The sequence below is a fragment of the Pelodiscus sinensis genome, chromosome 2, assembly GCF_049634645.1.
Source record: "Pelodiscus sinensis isolate JC-2024 chromosome 2, ASM4963464v1, whole genome shotgun sequence".
NCBI classification, from domain to species: domain Eukaryota; kingdom Metazoa; phylum Chordata; order Testudines; family Trionychidae; genus Pelodiscus; species Pelodiscus sinensis.
In genome coordinates, this window is record NC_134712.1 from 58,974,523 (window position 1) to 58,992,160 (window position 17,638).

The window sequence follows — 17,638 nt, forward strand, 5'->3', positions numbered from 1 at the left end:
GTAGGCCTTCAATTGTAACTAGTTGCAAGGCAAAGATCAGAAGAGTTAAAGGACTACAGAGAGACTCAAGGATGGTCAAGAGCTCACAGACTGAGCCTCAGGATAAGGGTGTGAACGCTCCAATGCTGCTGTTGCACCTGCAGATGGGCTGCATGGGGCTCTTCTCCTAAAACAATACTTTGATATTGCTTGGTTAAGATAAATCTAGATAATCTTTGAATGATCTTGCCACTGACCCAAAGAGTCTGACCTGTGTTTGGGAGGCTTTATGGAAAGATTTCTTTTAAAAAAAATTGTTCTTCTCCTACCTCCATTATTTTTGTAAACATCCCTTGCCCTTTCTCATGAATATATGACCCTATGCGGTCTTTGGAGGCACAGTTGAGAGGCTCTTCATCTGTATACATGAAAGAACTTGCATTTTGTACATTTGCATCTTAAGCTTCTCCTATATTGGAATGTATAGTAGATGACTCTGCCTTTCTTCTTCCATCCCCCACTGGAATTTTTTTTTAGCAATATCACAAAAAATGCACCCTAAACAATATCATTAAAGGTAAGTAAACTAATAACACATATATTTAAATGTTTACTGGTTTGTGTCAGTGTCTGGCAATACAATGAATAATTCATATCAAACTAGTAGAATGTAACATTTACATAAAATAATACTTTGCAAATTTATGGTAAGTACTAATTACTTGCCTTATTTGCCATGACTATGATATTAAATATTCATAAAAATGTGATTATTTCTTTGATTTGGCAGGCATTTAGATTTCTCTACAGCTTTTCACACTGCTAATTTTAATCCAGTAAATTATCTGGAAGAAAACAGTATGCAGCCTAAAAACTATTCAAAATTCACTCCAACATTGAGCACATTATGGACGTAATGATCCATTACAACCAAACTTCAAGAAGGTCTTGCAAGAAAACTGAGAATTAAACAAAGAAATATGGAGACTATCATCATTATTTATCAGATATATTTATTAGGTTTTTGTTGTGTGTGTTTTTTTTTTTTTATATACAGTGGAAAACTTTTAAATAGTTACATATGTGGGAAATTTATTCCCAAGTGGTTAGTTCTTTGTATCATGTTTTTAAGAAAACTTACCTGTACTGATGTTATGGCTTGATGTTCAGTGGATTTATCCTTTTAACAACTTCAATGAAAGAATCTTAATTTTGTGACTGAGTGCACCAGAAATCTATTATTTGTGGCTATCACTTAGGGGAATAATAATACGCCTATAGCTAGATTCTACAGTGGCTTTCACCCTGGGATCTAGGATAAACAAAACAATACTTTGCACTTTCTGCAAACAGTGCTCTTCATTCAGTGAACTCAAAGCTGATTACTCATACTAATTAACTCTTTGTACACATTTCTATAGATATATACTATGAATCAGGCAGACAAGGGAGAGTAACGAATTTTCCCTATCCAACGAGAGTGCTTTAATAAGCTACTGCTGTCATTTTTGTGTAAAAAATGTTAGTTTAATGTTTCACTAGAATGAACACCATTTTCAAAACCTCCAAACTCCCCCTCCCCCCAAACAGAACTGTTGTATTAATGGCTATCTCTAGTGAATACATCTAAGTCACTGGGCATCTTTTCATTTTAAATGTTGTTGCTCACAGAGGCTCCTGATTCAGCAGGTACTTGAGGATGTGTGACACTTTCTAAGCTTCACAAACCTTTTACAAAACTTTGATTAAACAAGTTGACTGATATCTTGGCAAATATTGCTAACCTTATGTAAAAATACGGACTTAATATATCTTTCCTTAAAATAGGCTATTGGAAAAAATTTGAAATATCAACTCCTCAATCACTCCATAGATCAGAAATCTAAAACAGAACACGAATGTCTAAACCTAAAGACCAAGAACCAAATTTCACCCTTCATGTCTGACCCCGTGCAACCCACTAGTTTCAGGAGGCAGCACAGGCTTTTTAGTCAGGGCAGAATTTGTCCATAAGAGATTTATCTTATTTTCTTGCCTTAAAGTGTAAGATAGGATATGTAGCCTGAACATTACAAGTTAAGACTTAAGAAGTTTCAGGAGCATGTTTGCCTGTGTGGACACGATTTTATAATCCTATAGGAAGAGACCGGGGAGGTGGACATTATCCTGCAATGATGCAGGGTGTTGACATAATAATGATGTAGACTAGTGACATACTAATTCAGTTCCATTCCTAAATCTCTGGGCCTTCCATATGGATGGATGGACACTTATCAGTATCCTCTTGCCATGGCTCACTCCAGAACCATGCTTCTATATACTTCCTTACCTGGTGCTTCACACTTCTTCCTTTTCTGGTGGGGTAGGTTGTATGGGGCAGCATCACATATTGTAGAGAGAGCCACTTGGAAATCCATGTGGTTTAGAGGAACAGTATTAAAGAAGCTCCTGCCTTTAACAATCACCATATCTCACGAGCTTATGAAACCTCAACCACATGTCCTTGAAGTGGAATCTGCACACTCAGGGGAAGCATTCTGTGTTCACGCTGCTCTCCATCTTTAGATCTGGGACCTGTATGGCTTTTTTTCCTGGTTTATTTGCACCTCTCTCTCTACTGTACATTTGAGGAGAGCGCAGATCCCTAACTGTCTCAGAAATGCTATATTACAGCACGAGATGATGACCACTCGGTTTCTTGTTTGAGGGACAAGTCCTCCAAAAACTTTCTGCAGCATTTTCCAGTGTAAGACACGTTTGTATATATAAAAGTGTCGGCAAATGGCTTGTTACCTGTAACTACTGTACATAATTAAACTCTTTCTAATGTCATAATTAAACTCTCTTTATTTATTTAAATTGCTTCTCTAGATGAAAAGTAAAATCATTTGTTTTATGTGTTTGCCAGGTTTTGACAATGTGAAAATGGGACAAGGATAGTAGAGTGGAACAAACAGAAAATCTTCAATGTAGTACTGATGGAACCTATCCTGTTTTTTCTGTATTGGTCTTAGGGTTGAATAAGGAATTAATTTAAAATAAGGATTTGCTTTATGTCACGGAGATAAACTATTGATTTGTACTCCTGTTGTTTACCAGGAATAAAAATCACTCTCTTCAATCTGGAAAAGGACTTGTGTGTAGTGATTCCTTGAGCTGCCTAACAGAGGCCTCATTTTCTAGGAAAAGGGAAGCCAAAGGAAAATGGCAGTGTGGAGGTCAAGACAGTTCACATGACTCATCGGCAGCTGTTTGCACCACTTGACAGATCCAAAGGCAACTTCAGTGCAGTCTGTGCAATGTTTGGAGCTTACCAGAGAGCTAGAAAGTGCTGCTGTATGTCATTGTCCATAAAGAAACTTGGTAAAATTGGCACGGTGTTATCCCGTGGACTGTGATGATGGAGTAGTCATAATTCTCAGTCCTACTGCTAGAAAAGAGAGGAAAAGGAATTGGAACATGTTAATTGTAAATTAAATGGTAAGACTTTATTAAGCAAGAACCATTAGCATCCAGTTTTATGCTGTTAAATGAAAATTGTGTAGCAGATACTGCTTTTGATTGGTTTGATCAGTTTGAATCTAAAATGAAACAATGAACTAGAAAAGACTGGGTGACATAGTCTGTTACTGGTCTAGATTTTCACATGTCTACAAAACCCTAGGTTTAAATTTGGTTTGGGTTATTATAATTGAAGTCAGTTGGATCTCAATTTTAAGCAAGGCAGTAAAAAGTGTAGTGTGCATGTGGACATGGAGGTAGGGTAACATCTTTTATGCAGCAAGGAGTATTAGTGGATGACACGATGTGGTAAAGAGTGTGTGTCCCCCTGTTTTTAATGATTAGCTGTCTAAAACTTCATCCTATAGACCAGGGGTCTCCAAACTTTTCAGCCCGAGGGCCGCATTAACTATCAAACAGCAGTTCGGGGGCCGACTACACACTTGAGGTCCAAATAAAAAACAATCAAAACATGGATGTTGTTTTTAATTATGTCTTTAATATTATTTTATTCAGTTATTATTTAATAACACATTCATACACTACACATGAACACCTGTATTAATGTGAATGGTGAAATTGTTTCCTGGATGCCAAAATAGCAGACATTTCTGGCTTTAGATTTGTTGTCCCTAACATCAACAGTGACCTGAGATTATCATCGGACAAGTTTGTTCTCAAATTGTTCTTCACGTATTTCATTCTTGAAAATGTTTGTTCACACAGGTATGTTGTTCCAAAGATTGAAAGGTACCTTGATGCAAAAGTTTTGACATTAGGAAAGTCTTCCTTGGGCAAAAACTGGTAAAAACCCACCAGTCCTATTTTGAACTTGTCCCTAAGGAGGTCATTTGCTTGCAACTCAATGACTTCCAGCTGCAGTTCATCTGGGCAACTGGCCACATCTGCTTCAAATGGGTTTTGAAACAATCTCACTTCTTCTGCCTTTGAATCCAAAAAGGTCTCCACGGGCCGGATGAGAGGGCCTCGCGGGCCGCATCCGGCCCCCGGGCCGTAGTTTGGAGACCCCTGCTATAGACCACCGCTCCAGGGTAAGGTTTTGAATCTGGGTCTTCCATGTCAGTGCCCCACTCACTGGGCTATTGGGAGTGGGTGTGCGGGTGGGCTGGGAGACCATCACCACCACTGTTGTTTTGTGACTGGCCCCTATATATCCTTGTGCATTCAGCTTTCTGTTTCAGAAACTCCCAGAAAGGAAACTTTTCTTTTCAGACTGACACAAACTTTTTTTAAATTTTAATTTTCTGAAAAAAAAAAATCCGTTTTGAGTTGACATGAAACAATTTTTCAATTATTTTGAGCTGAAACTGAGAACGAAGTTATTCTCTCAGCATCACTCTGCATAGTCTTTCCCCAAAGAATGGGTATCAGAAGGCGCTGCTTGTATAATGCACAGCTCATACGGTGCTGCAATGAAAGGCAGTATATACATAGCTGATTTATGTTAATGTGCTTTACCACTATATCAAGATGCATATGAGAGCACATCATCTTCTTTCCCTCTGGAAGGACAATCTGCCACAAGTCTGGGTTTTGAGGGATCATTCTGAGAAGTGTTGGAATTGCTATATGCAGAAATAGAAGTGTTACAAACTTCAATCGCTGCAGGACATTTGTTAGAAAATGTGGCTGCTCAGTTAATGAATCTGGACAGTCAGATGGGCACTTTGAAACAGGAGGAGAATGTACTGAAACTAGCATTTCTGCTCAAAGAGCTGGTCATTACACTTTAAAGTCTTATTATGGGAGTCTACTTACATGCTTTACTGTTCACTCCTGCAGTTGGTGAGATTCTACCACAGCCCATAAAACATGAGGGACAGAGCCAGATTAAGGCAATCTGTTACGTGGTTTCTTCAGAGCCCTCTACTGTTTGAGGTGGTAGTGTGTGAGGGATCCTAACAAGAGCCATCCACTAGATGGGTCTATGGACCTGCTGCCTCTTCTGTATGTCCAGGCTAGGACTTTCCTGACTACAGCAACTTCCTGTGTTCCAAGGGGGCTAGGATCTGGTTTTGGAGGAGGTAAACTTCTTGACACCACTCAAGGAGGGGTGTGTGTGTCTGGGAAGGACTTGCGAAACCCACTGTGGAACTGCCTAATTGACAGACCCCCTTTTCCCCAGAGTCATTGGTTGATGAATATCCTGTGTTAGATTCGCTCTACTGCAAACAATAGTGTGAACTAGAAAGGTCGACATCATAGCCCTTGCCGTTATCAGTGAATTTGTTTATTGAAGTTGTGTATTTTCCCAAGTTCCTTGTCATGCTCTTGATTCTCTCTCATCCAAGTTCCACCCAAGGTAAGAGTTCTACACCTAGGAAAATACTTTCCTGCTATAAATTTCTGACCCTGACTAGGGTTATGTCTACTCTACACTGTTCTTCTGGAAAAAGCTATGCAAATTACAAACCTCAATTTGTGTAGCTTTTTCTGCTTCTTTTTTTGGAAGGGGCTTTTCTGACCTTTGGCCCAACTACACTGGGCCAAATGTCAGGAAAAACCCCATTTTTGGAGCATCCCTTCTTCCTCATAAAATGAGGTTTACAGGGGTGCTGAAAAAGCATGTCTGCTCTTTCTAAAATTTTTTTTGAAAAAGAGGATGTGTTTCCTGACTGTCCCAGAGTTTTTCTGGGATACCTGCAGTATCCCGGGAAAACTTTGTAGTGTAGACACAGCTTAGGATAGATATTCATGTGGGAGAGATTTCTGACTTGCTAGCTACAGTCAGGGGTGGCCCATCCATATAGGTGAACTAGGTGGTTGCCTAGGGCATCAAGTTGAATGGGGCGCCAAATTCAAGCGAGATATCATTGAGGGGTTTGGAGGTGGGGGCGCCGATTGTATGGTTCACCTAGGGCACCAGTTGCTGGCAGCTAGTCTAGGGCCACCACTGGCTACAGTTCCAAAGAGACAGTGATTGACTGGGCAAGTATCCAGTTTTCAAATTTCCTTAGTCAATATCATTTATGATGAAAGTCAGGAAATCGACAGAGATCGTTATCCAAACAGATCCCTTTTGGGAAAACTAAGGCAGCAGGATGGATTTTCTGCTGTATTAGATTAAGTCATTTTTTGTGTATGTCCCTCCAAACGACTAAACATATGGTGTGAACCAACTCAGTGTGTGTTTGTACAAATCAGAACATGCAGCTCTTTCAGTAACAAGCGATAAAATAGCTGGATATGTGAGACTGCTCTCAGCAAAGAGAAGAGCTGATAGCAACTCCACTTCCTCATGCATACACACAAGTTGTTTTTAACTCAATCTGAAATCCTAGAACAATGGGATAAAGTTGGGTCTGGAGCGTCATGCTTACCGTTAGACTCTTGTATAGAAAAAATGACAGGAGATCCACAAAGACCAGGAGAAAACACATCAACTCACTTTGTCCATGGATTTGTCACATAAAAAGAACTAATACAAAATGGTAGTTACACTTTTGGAAGGCGGGGCCAGCATTTGTTGAAAATGTAAAAGGAGGTGGGGATTGTATTGCACATGATGTAAGTAGGATTCACTCTGATGATATCCTTCTTTCTCCTCCATTAATGTAAGGTTGTGTTTCATAGGTTACTCGTGAGAATGCATATATTTTTTTCAAAGAGGTACAAACCAGTCCAGACAAAAGCAAGAGATACCATAAACTCTGCCACAAGAGCTTACATGGCATTTAGGCGTTTAAGAATCCATCCTTGTCCTTAAAGATCTCTGATAGCAAACAATACGCAGCAATAATGTTATACCTTAAATCAACCAGCCAGTGCTGCTAGCAGAAGCTCTGGTGCATGTAGTGATAATTCCCCTTTCACATACACCATAAGTTACATTGAGCAGAAATTTACATTGTGGGCTATTTCCAGAAGTCTTGGGACGTAGGCTGATAAAGACATAGATCGCTTACTCTGTTGCTGGGGTCTTTATATACTGAAACTGATAGCTGATTACAAACAGCCTGAAGATCTAATTACAATTGGCAATCGGGAGATAAGGAAAGACTGCAGACAAATCTCCTCTATTTTTATACCCAGTCCTTGTGGCATTCACACTGCTTTCAATAAAAGTGCTTCTGGCAAAAACTGTCAATTATGGGAATAGCCTGGATGACTGGGTACTGAAAGACTACAAGCCTGACCTTTGCTGTTGTAATCATCTTCATCAACGTGAGTGCATGCCACCCAAAAGACAGAACAAGTGGCTTAACTAGACAGTAATTGCCAATTGTTCATGATAATGATGCCATTGATGATGCATTTTTGTTTGTGTTAATTGAAAAGATATTACATTGGGTGTTCTCTATAGTAGATGGAAAATTAATGCGGAAGGAAAGAGAAAGCATGTGCTTAAAGTAAGAAGAATAAATACTTCATACATTACGTACATTTTGATACCTCCACCTTACCATATGAAAGTAACATGCCTAGCACACTTCTTCAAAGGGAGACTTAGGCAGGCACAGAACTCAAAACATCTGATTAAAAATGAAGTTCAAATGCTTCATCTACACAATATAACCCCATAAACTGTCTAAGCTGGAAAAGTTTTGGTCTACAATCATTATTAAAATCATGTCTGAGCTTAGCAGTGAAAGCAGTAGTGGAGCAAAAGGGGCCAAAGTATCATGTAAGTGATTTTCAGGCAGTGTACTGAGTTCAATGGGGCTGTGTTTTCGTAAGGGAAATTGGTCTAAGGACTCTCACAATGCATAGCACTCTTCTGCAGACTGATGGTAGCTCCCCAAACAAAACAATAGTAAGGCCTTGTGTCCACTATGCCAAGAATTGATGCTGCAGCTATTGATCCTCCAGCTGTTGATTTATCATGTCTGCTGAAGACACCAGTAGTCCACCAAGATAAGAAGAGCAGCTATTGTTGATGGGAGAGCAGCCCCCTGCTGACCTTCCTGCATGCAAGATGCTGCTGTATGTTGACTTTGAGTGATGCTATTTCCGTAGCTGAAGCAGATTGCTGGTGAGTAGTACAGGCAAGGCCTGAGAGAACTTGTGTTCTAAACAGTTAGCCCAGTGGTGGGAAAGAATGTATACAACCAACTAACCCAGTGATCAGGGTGATGACTGGTACACACCTCTTGTTCATTCCTTCCTTTCATTTACAGTACAAAGGCAGAGCCTGAAGGGTTTTTTTAAAGGGGGAATTACAGTTAAAGCTTAGAAAAGGCAGAATCGTTTACATAAGAAAAAGTTGTGTTTACAGGGAGCGTGATATCAGGAAGTGGTGAAAGTCCTGCAGCTGGCAAAGTCCCTAATATGGTGGTGGGAAGCGGGTCCTGGTGATTTTAGTGCCATTGGTAAATATTGCATCTTATGTAAGGAGCTGAAAAACTTGGATTCACCTAGCACCATTGGCTTAGAATCATAGAACACTAGAACTGGAAGGGACCTCAAGAGGTCATCGAGTCCAGTCCCCTGCCCTCATGACAGGACCAAATAGTGTCTAGACCATCCCTGATAGACATTTATCTAACCTACTCTTAAATATCTCCAGAGATGGAGATTTTACAACCTCCGTAGGCAATTTATTCCAGTGTTTAACCACCCTGACAGGAAGTTTTTCCTAATGTCCAATCTAAACCTCCCTTGCTGCAGTTTAACCCCATTGCTTCTTGTTCTATCCTCAGAGGCCAAGAAGAACAATTTTTCTCTCTCCTCCTTGTGACACCCTTTTAAATACCTGAAAACCGCTATCATGTCCCCTCTCAGTCTTCTCTTTTCCAAACTAAAGAAGCCCAGTTCTTTCAGTCTTCCTTCATAGATCATGTTCTTTAGACCTTTAATCATTCTTGTTGCTCTTCTCTGGACCTTCTCCAATTTCTACACATCTTTCTTGAAATGTGGTACCCAGAACTGGACACAATACTCCAACTGAGGTCTAATCAGCCCAGAGTAGAATGGAAGAATTGCTGGCTTTAGCCAGTCCTGCCTGATTTGGGAAGGAGCATGGATAGTCAGTGGTTCATTCCCCATCAAAGTTGCAACAATCTCAGATTAGATACTTTATTGTCCACACTTGAAACAAATTCTTTTCAACAACCATGCAGCAAACTTCAATCACACTCACCCAGGAACCCACCTCTGCAATAAACTCTGGAGACAATTTTGTCCACGCATCTATACAAGCGACATCACAGGACCTAACCACATAAGCCAGTGTATCAGAGGCATATGTGATATATGCCATCAAGTGTCAGCAATGCCACTCTGCCAAGTACATTGGTCAGTCTGGACAGTCTTTACAACAAAGGATTAATGGACACAAATCAGATATTTGAAATGGTAACACACAGAAACCTGTTGGGGGAACATTTTAACCTGCCTAGACACTCATTAATGGATCTAAAAGTGACCATCCTGTTAAAAAAGAATTTAAAAAAACAGCTGGAAAGAGATGCTGTAGAAACTGCCTGCATCTGCACATGAGACACCTTTAATTGAGGTCTGAACAAAGACCTAACTTGCATGGAGTGCTACATTCAACAACCTAATGACATTACAAACTAAGTACTAGGTATTCACAGCCCACTCAGTCTCATTTAATACAGACATGCTAATTTACAATTTCCCCCCTCTCTTTCCCTCCCCATCCCTTCTTTTGCAGCTCTGGGCCCCTTGCTCCATTCATCTGAAGAAGTGGGTTGTGCCCATGAGAGCTCATGATATAATCTAGGTTTTTTGTTAGTCTCTAAGAGCAAAACTACACAGCAGGGATACAGCCAAAATAAACTACGCAACTTGAGCTATGTCAATTGCGTAGCTTAAATTGAAATAGCTTATTTCGGCTATTGGCACTGTCTACGCAGTGGGCGGAAGTCTGAGGTAGAGCACTCTTCCTCCAAATTCCCTTACTCTTTGTAAAATGAGGGTTATAGGAGTTGGAGTAAGATGTCCTCCAGCTCAAGATTATTTTGACATTATATTGAAATAACTGCATGTAGTATAGACGCGGACTATGTTATGTCGGAAAAACATCAATTTTTCTGAAATAACGCTGCTGTGTAGATGTAACATAAGGTACTGCAGGACCATTAGTTTTTTTTATTGTCCATAGTGATTATTACAGACTATTGTCTGTCTTCTAGTCTAAATCTCTAATGGCTTTTGCAGCATACATAACAGACTATGGAAGATTAGTGTCTGTCTTATCGTTGACCACAGATAAAACAGATTATAAAATGTGTTCTCACTCCTCTCCAGAGACAAAGCACTAGATACAAGTTGTATGTTACTGCAGAACGTCCTCCTTAGTACTTCCCACTTTTTCTAGATGTGTGGAAACATTAATAGAAACTAATTGCATTGTGCAAGCGGTTTTTGGGGATGGAAGGTATTTCTTGTCATTAGAATTGGTTGGGAATTTTTTGACTACATGCTTTTTCATGGAAAAAAGCCTATGTGTCTAATCCTAAACTATTTATGAATTAGGGTGACTCTCCCAAGAAGAAAAAAAGTTGAAAACAAGTTTCAAAATTTAAACAAATTCCAGTTTTTGATTCAAAAGGAAAAGTAATTTAGAATGTAGGTTAATTAGTCTAAACATTTTTTTAAAGAAAGTCAAAATCAAAATATGCTTTGATTGACCTGAAGGTTTTTCTGATTTTTCTGTTTTTTTATTTTTCTGATTTCTGATGGACATTTTTGAGATTTTAACTTTTTGTCCTAATTTCTTCCCTCATTTTGTTATCCTGACTTTTTCAATTGCTGCTTGAATTTTATGGCTTCTTTAAGAAACTTCAGATGTACAAGGGCTCTTTGAGCACTGCTTCATATGCCCCTCTCTGAATTATGAAGCCTCTTTCTTCCCTTCCTCCCTCAGTTCCCCTCTTCTTCCCAGGGTTTGTAAGGAGCACATTTTTATTCCAACTTAGTCAGCTTTGTATTTCTCAATAGTGGATCAAATTCATCCCTGATGCAACTCAGCTGATTTCATTGTAGTTATACCCAGGATGAATTTGGCTCTATTTGTCCTTCCCTTGAATGATCTGAACAGTATTCTCCTTTAGCTCTTTGAAGCTTGCAAAATTACTACAATAAATGAAGAAAAAAATCCATGGAGAACTTACTGACAAAAGAATGGAGGTATTTCTTCCACTGCAGTGTAATCTACCACTGTTGAAAATGTTTTGCCCTTGTAAATAATCTCTTTATTAAAAAGATAGAGCTAAATTCCATCCTGACACCGCTGCTCCCACATTCATTCTAAAGGGAGTTGCAGGCTTCTATCCAACGTCCAATTTTAGCTCATGTAACTGGCCATTCACAAGGGGACCCAATCCGGCACCCCCAGTGATTGCAAAACTCCTTGCAGGATGAGCCCCAAGGATTGTCCATTTCTAGAAATTATCATGTGAAGTTGGAGGTTGTGCAAGTACCTCAAATTAATTGTTAGTGTTTGCAAATATGTACATGGGGTTTTTCACTCCCCAGGATCAAGTCTGTGTCAATTAAACATACCTGGTTATTTTCCCACAGCTATAGGGAAAACCACCATATTAGGCCTAGAATAACCTCTCCACCCAAAAGTTCAGGGGGCACAGATGCATGCCTGATGCCCTGTGTTCATATTTTCACTAGTCTGCAGGAGCTCCAAAGTCAGTTTGCTGATGAGCAGTTACCCAGTAATTACTCTTACATCTTCTTAGGGATAAATATTTTATATAACTTTAAAAGGGATGCAACTAATAGGTTTCTATAGAAATTACATTAAAACTTGTGGAATGTTATTGGGAATAATATCCCTCCTATAGAATGATGGCCTAAAAAATCTCTAAAATGTTTATCATTCTCTTAAGTCCATGATATCTACGGGAAAATATAATTATATGGTAGCCATTATCAATGGCAAGAGTAGAACTCTAATGACAAGTAGAGAGAGGCAGAGTTTGTGTAGGACCTTGAAATTGTTGCAGACAAAGGGTACATCTAGACTATGTTCTTCTTTTGAAAGGAGATATGCAAATTCTGTGCTAATGTGCATATCTTCCTATCACTTTTTCGAAAGCATTTTTTTCAAAAAAGAAAGCAGTTTAGATGTGGTTCTTTCAAGAAAAAAAACCCTTTTTCAAAAGAACCCTCACTTTTAGCACCAAATTTGCATATCTCCTCTAGAAAGAAGAACGTAGTCTAGATGTACCCAAAGAGTTTCTATAGAATGAGACTATACTCTGCTCATGATTGAGTTTAAAGATCATTAGATCTTGGTTCAAATCTGGACCATACTTATCATGACTGAAAGTTATCATCACCCACTAGAAATTTAACAGCCTACATGAAATCTGCATATTAATTGCTGTGGATATGTCCATATCACAAAAAAACACTGTTTCAGAGGACACTAGCTGGTGCTCGTGCTGACTGGCGTAGCCTAATAGGCTCAAAGATTTCAATTGAGTTTGGTAATCATTAGTATTCATACACTGCTCCCTAGAAGAGGGTGGAGGCACACTGTTTTTTATGCTGTACCCCTTGGGGTAAATAAAGGACATAATATTAACAGGAGCTTTCAAGGACTCCACATTCACTTAAAATAACAATGGGCCAAATTAATTTCTGGTTTAACTCCAGCTACTTTATTCAGCTTACTTCAGGCATGAATTCTCTTCAGTATCTTTAAATCTTGGATCTGCAAGATGAATTTCAATTCTACCCAAATCAATTCTGGCAGCACTTCCAATTACAGCATGTATTTCAATGTGAAATTGGTCTCAGTATGGAAGGGATACTGATTGTTCCTCCCCTGAGAGTTAAGTATCTTGTGGGGCCTAACAGAACAGGCTCTAAAATCTGACTACTTAATTCCACCTTCTGAAGTGGAATTTAATTTACTTAATGATATATTAATACCCAGTTTTCTGGCCAGGGCTGACTGAATATTTCTGAAATTGAATGATAGGAAAGGGCATCTTTATGTGGAAGGAAAAATGTGAGTTGTGGGCAGCAGATAAAGATAAAGGAGTCTACATTTATTCCCACCAGAATCTCATTTGAACCAATAAAGAGCTTGCCTCTGTGTATAATGTTTAGGAAACACCTTTATGCACAGAAAAGGCAATCCCTTCTAGAGCTAATCCTTTTTGGTGGTTGGTGCCAAAGGCAGGTCTTGATTTGTCCATTCTTCCACAGAGATAACTTAGAAAGATAATAAAAATATTTTATACTTATTGTACCTAGCAATTTTCATACCAAAGGATCCCAAAGACCTGTGCAAATGTAATAAAGGGTGTATCTAGACTACAGGGGTTTGTCAACAAAAGTGGCCTTTTGTCAACGAAACTACACTTGCGTCTACACAACTGACATGTTCTGTCAACAGTAAGCCATCAGAACATGGCAGTTTTGTTGACAGTGGTAAACCTCATTCTACGAGGAATAATGCCTTTGTCAACAGAGTTCTGTCAACAAAAGGGTGTGTGTGGACACAGGGAGCCAGTTTTGTCGACAAAAAAGGCCTCCAGGAAGAAGTCCTGGTGGATAGTCCATCTGCATGTCTGGCACCTCTATTGTTCCTGTTTGCATGGCCCAGGGACTGGCCAGGAGAGGGCACCACACCTGCACCCTGGAGCAAGTGTGGGCCAAAGTTAGAGTTGTGGCAGGGATATGTGAAGGCCCGAGATGAGAGCTCCTGCTCTGGGGCAACCCCACACAACTGCCCGAACTATGCAGAGCTGGTACACATTCTCAGCGGTGGGGAAGCCCGGACACTGCTGCGTCTTGTGCAGTCTGGGTTATCGGAGCCTGTGGTGGATGAACCAGAGCAGGAGCACAAGCAGTCCAGGGAATCTGGAAAGCGAGACCTGTTGCTGGAGGAGGAGGAGGATGACAACACCATGACCCTCACCCAGAGGCCTCCCAGGTGTCTTCGGACATTGGGGAAGAACCAGCAGGTGAGTGCTGTTATGAGGTTGTGCCCCCCACACAGTGGGGGAGGTAGGTGCACAGTGGGTGATGCACAAGGGAAACGCGTCATGCTCAGCCTGGACATCATGCAGCAGGCTGTGTATGTGCAAACACGTACAGAGGTAGAGTGTGACACGTGGGTGTGTGCCACGTGGTGCTAGGAGTCATTTCCACAGCACACATAGGTGGGTTTGCAGTGTGAGGGGGCATATGGTACCATTGGCACTTTGGGGCCCATGTGATGCTCAGGCTGATGCCCAGCTCACACAGGGTGTTACTTTCAGAACTTCGTAGTCCCCTGTTTGAAGGAGAGTCCCTTACAGCGAGGGCATGCTCTTTTCCTCCACAGCCGGACCACCTGTGCAGGAGGGCCGCAGCATCCCAGCCCCACCTCCATCTCAGGGACACAGGAGCCGCAAGCACTGGCGTGCTTATACAGAGGTTCTGAAGACGCATGTGGTGGCTCTGCAGGATCTCAACAAGACCCTGAAAGAGAGACGGAGGCAGAGGCTCTGTGGCATGATCGCCTGCTGGAAGAGCTTGTACAGCAGCACACTTCAATTTGTGCCACGATCTGTGAGGTCTGTGGCTTGCCTGTGCCTGTCCCTGCCCCTCTAGGAGGTAATCAAGGCAGCTGCAGGAGCAGATCAACAGCTGTTCAGTGGGCCCCCTTTAAGCACGTGTCTCTGCAAAGGGCAGGCAGCAGCACCAGGAAGTAAATGCTGCCCCCGTGCCCTGCCAGAAAGCGGTTCCAGGTGCCTTCTTTTGTCTATAGAGCGTCCGCCAGTCTGGACGCTCTCTGTCGACAAAGCGGATCGATTTTTTTAATCCGCATAATGCAGTCTAGACGCTCTTTGTCAACAGAGGCTTTGTTGACGTATCTGTTGACAAAGCCTCTGTCGACAAAAGCCTGTCGTCCAGATGTACCCAAAGTGATATGAAGAACTGATGTAATACAGAACAATGAATACCTATAAAACTGGCATTTACCAATGACTATTAAAGATAGTACAAAATAATTCAGTAATGTACAGTATTAGTTACAGGCAGTCCCCGGGTTACGTACAAGATAGGGACTGTAGGTTTGTTCTTAAGTTGAATCTGTATGTAAGTCAGAACTGGCGTCCAGATTCAGCCGCTGCTGAAACTGATCAGTTTCAACAGCGGCTGAATCTGGATGCTAGTTCTGACTTACATACAGATTCAACTTAAGAACCCCAGGCGTCCCCAAGTCAGCTGCTGCTGAAACTGATCAGCGGCTGATTCCAGGAAGCCTGGGGCAGAGCAACTCTGCCTCGGGCTTCCTGTAGTCAGCCGCTGGTCAGTTTCAGCAGCGGCTGAATCAGGACGCCTGGGGCAGAGCAGCTGGGGTGCTGCCAGGTTGGTCCAGTAGCACCGAGGAGCGGCGCTGCGGGACCAACCCAGCAGCGCCCCAGCTGCTCTACCCCAGGCGTCGTGGGCAGAAAAGCCTGGTCTGCTTGGGGGGGGAGGAGGCACTAGCTGCATTTCCCCCCCCCCCCCCCCCAGCAGACCAGGGAGACACGGAGCAAAGCCGCGGAGGACGCCTGCAGCGGGACAGCCCAGACGCGCCTGGGCTGTCCCGGTGTGGGCGGCCTCCGAGGCTTTGCTCCCAATCTCCCTGGTCTGCTGGTCAGACCAGGGAGACGGGGAGCAAAGCCGCAGAGGACGCCCGCAGCGGGACAGCCCAGGCGCGCCGTGGCTGTCCCGCTGCGGGCGTCCTCCGAGGCTTTGCTCCCCGTCTCCCTGGTCTGACCAGCAGACCAGGGAGACGGGGAGCAGCTTTTCTTGCCCCGGAGGACGCGGGTGATGGGACCGCGGCTCATCTGGGCGTCCTGCTGCTCCCGTCCTCCCGGGGCGAGAAAAGCCCCGATCGTAACTGCGGATCTGACATAAGTCGGATCCGTGTAACTCGGGGACTGCCTGTATAGGATATATAAATAATTGCTGCATCTCATGTACTCTTGGGTAGTGCTGATTGGTAAGTATTGGGTTTTAAGGGGAGACTATTACATAACAATAAATTAGATCTTATAAAATACTGGAGTAGAATGTGTACTATATGGAGACTTAAAACTCATGAGTACTAGGGAAAGGCAAGGTGTTTTTGAAGTTGTTAAATAATTTAGTGGCAGCAGAGGCACTTTGGTTAATTTATTTGTTAAATCAAGTCTTGAATTTACTTTTAATTATGCAAAAATATGCTCATTTTATTGTTATCATCTTGTCCCCCTCCTACATATTTGTCTGTTAGATCCATCTGTTGTCTTGTCATAAACCTGGCTTGTAAGCTATCTAGGGTCAGATCTCTCCTTTTACTAGATATCTATAAAGCACCTAACACAGGGGTGGGGAACCTACTTTGGGTTGGGGATGCTGGCCCACAGAAAAATCAGTCAGGGGCCCACACACAAATGAGAAGAAAAAATGTTACATACATACATATGTATGTATGTATGTACGTATGTATGTATGTATAATCTTCTCACTGATGTGGCCCTGAATGAGAAGGAGAAAGACACTCCCCACATTCTCCTCACACACCAAAGCCTAGGCAGGCCCAGGCTAGTATATTTTGTGTGCTCTAGCCCCATGGAGGGACAGTGGGGGGAGGGGGAGGCTGGAGCGCCAGCGTGGGCTCCCCAATGCAGAGAGGGAGCCCTGAGCCTCGGGAGCCATTACCAGGAAAGTGGGGGTCTGCATCCGGCCTTAAATTACCCACCCCTGACCTAACACAACTGGGGCTCTGTTTTTTGACTGGAGCCTCTGAAGTAGCATGAGGTAAGGAATCCCTAATATAGTTCTTAAAAAAAAAAAAAAAATCTTTAACAATTTAAAAATTTCCTGCCTTATTCAAATAGTGACCTGCATTTTCTGCTGGAAGATGTGTGGTAAATCACCTGTGTTCTTTTTAAAATGTCAGCCATCAGGCTTTATCATACCAGGTAATTTCATATATTTTTGTCAAGTCCAGAGTCCTTCCTCACCAGGGCTAATAAGTACTTCTTCCAAAGATGGCAAAAACTTCAATAATTCACTTTTATAATGATAGTAAAGAAATCAAAACCAACCCAACCAGAAAACTCTCTTTAAAATGCCTGTATATGTATTCATCTATTTAATATAAAATACACAATCAGGGACTGTTTGGAAGTGTCACCCACAAAGAATTAGAAGCAAAAATGTGCTACTCACATTTTGTTTTCAG

At 41.7% G+C, this 17,638-nt stretch overlaps 1 long non-coding RNA gene across 2 annotated transcripts in view; it reads left to right on the plus strand.

The window, feature by feature from the left end:
- LOC142827050 (uncharacterized) overlaps positions 1-3,840 on the plus strand; it is a 73,416-nt gene extending 69,576 nt beyond the window's left edge. The window contains exon 3 of one of the 2 annotated variants that reach the window (XR_012901420.1): positions 3,079-3,840. This is a non-coding gene — a long non-coding RNA (uncharacterized LOC142827050). Of the gene's footprint in view, positions 1-769; positions 2,882-3,078 lie in introns of those variants that run through there. The other variant, XR_012901421.1, reaches the window with a different exon arrangement.
- The last annotated feature ends 13,798 nt before the right edge of the window (positions 3,841-17,638 follow it).